The sequence below is a fragment of the Pinus tabuliformis genome, chromosome 3_2, assembly GCF_031772625.1.
Source record: "Pinus tabuliformis cultivar Carrire ecotype Pingquan chromosome 3_2, CPIR1, whole genome shotgun sequence".
Taxonomy (NCBI): Eukaryota; Viridiplantae; Streptophyta; class Pinopsida; order Pinales; family Pinaceae; genus Pinus; species Pinus tabuliformis.
In genome coordinates this window covers 1228127389-1228129629 of record NC_142302.1, presented here as the reverse complement: position 1 = coordinate 1228129629, position 2241 = coordinate 1228127389, and positions in this window count along the sequence as shown.

Below are 2241 nucleotides of genomic sequence, written 5' to 3'. Positions count from 1 at the left end.
TAAGTATAATAATTTAGAATTAAAATATTTTATCATGATTTTTTAAAATTAATCTAATTTTGTTGTAAATTGTAATTAAAGTTTAGTTAAAATAAATAATTTCAATTCCATCATCTTCATAATTCAAATGAATATCATTATATTTCAAATTTCTAAGATAATTTGAATTATTTGGCATTTTTCTTTTATGTTAAAAAATGTCATATCAATTAATTTTATTTATTTACTTTCTTTCACTTTTTGTGTTTATGATAGATTTATTTCCTTATAATCTTTTCAAGCTCAATGCATATTGTATTTATCTTTTGAAAAGATGAAATGTTGTAGAAGTTTTATAAAGTTCCATTTCTGGACCATTACAACTTTGTACATTATGTAAAGGGATCTATAATTTTGTAGAGGGAACATTTTCAAAGTGATGTTTGTTTGTTTATTTGTTTTGTTTGTTTTCTTCCGGTTATTATAGAATGTTTAAAGTGCATTATTTGGTAGTTTGCAATGATTTTTATACATTTACAAAATTTGATCTTTTTCATTTCATGCAATTATTTTCAATGTTGTAATCTCTCTTTTTTTAATATTTTGAGTCATATCATAATTTTGAAAATTTTGAATTTTACACGAAGCGACATGGCACAAACTTCCCAACATTTTAGGCTTGGCAACATGGATGCAAATAGGATCTAGTAAATTCATTTTTTGGAATGTAGTGCTATTGCACATTTCTTCAACAATTGGTCTTGTTACAACCTTTATGTAGCTACTACAAGACAATTTTCTAAATGCACTCAAAATTTTATATTCACATCAGTTAATAATACAATATAAATAAAATAATGTGTGCTTGGAGATAGCTAATCTATCTTGGACATACAATCTCCTCGTTGAGTGAATATCTCAACCACACACCAATCTAGGAAGCTAACTAGTTGAAGATAACCTCTCAACCAACTAGACGTGAACAAAAGCCTAACTAATTGGAAAAAACTCATTCTAGAATTGAATAGCACACCAAAGACAAGTAGGAGTTATATTTTTCCAAGTCCCCCATTTAATGACTACTTGTCTTGATATCAATGAACAAAGTCTAATTGTGGTCTTGGTGTTTACAAATATGATAAAAATGAATATGTCGATGTCCATATAAAGGAACAACCATCTACCGAATGCATGAGTACCAACCGCTGCAACCGCCAATCTACTAGGATGTCCTTCAAATACATGGTTCAATCAACTCTTATCTGCATATCTATACCTACAAAACCCGCTGCATCATCGTCATCATCGGTTTTATCGAATTACCCATAACCATGTTCTAGTTTTATTGGCTTACCCTAAACCATGCCGAGGGTTTTGTTAGCTGACCCTAAACCATGCCTACATGAATGCCTATCCACTTCACTCTCACACGTGGTTTTTGGCTTACCACAAACCTACACTGCAAAGTGGTTTCTCGCTTACCATAAACTTGCACTTCCAAAGTGGTTTTAAGATTACCATGAACTTTATGGGGGTACACATGCCTCGTGAGGCTTAGATTACACACTCCATCTCATAGAGATATGAGGTACATACTTTCCAAAGGCCACTACAAAACATCTTAGACTTTCTTACTAATAAATGTATGTGACACATAATACACCATCATCATGAGTCTATTCCACAAACCCACACAAACTTTAACTTAGTTGTCCATCATCCTTTAATCCCTGATGTAGCCCCAATCACGATATTCTAATGTCATATTCAATGTCACGCTTTCATCATATGTGGTAATCCATTAATTCTGCAAAGAAATATTGATGGGTCCAGCCCTTTACAATTTCAGGTTAATGATAAATTGTTGATTAAATTTTATTAACGTGTGGTTGGTTGACTTTAATGTTGTTGTACTGGCATTTTATTGAGATGAGGACATGTGTCCTGGCCTTGGGATTTATTCCTTCCCGCTCCTTCTATACTCCAAAACATTGACTATTCATTTCATTTGTTATTTTCACTATGTTGCGTGTGAGATCTGTGGTTCCATGGGATGAGGGTTTTCTGTGTCTCTTTGTTTGGGGTTTCATTTCCACTGTGCCTGTCTTGCAACTCGGTGAGGGTTTCGACTTGCAGAAAATGTCTTGGCTCCTTGTTTCGTGCTTGGTTTCGAGACCCGGGTTTGGAACCCTTGGTATCGGTCTCTGTTGTCAATTTCGCTCAGCTCTAGTTGTGTTTTCAGTTGCAGCTTTGGCTTACATG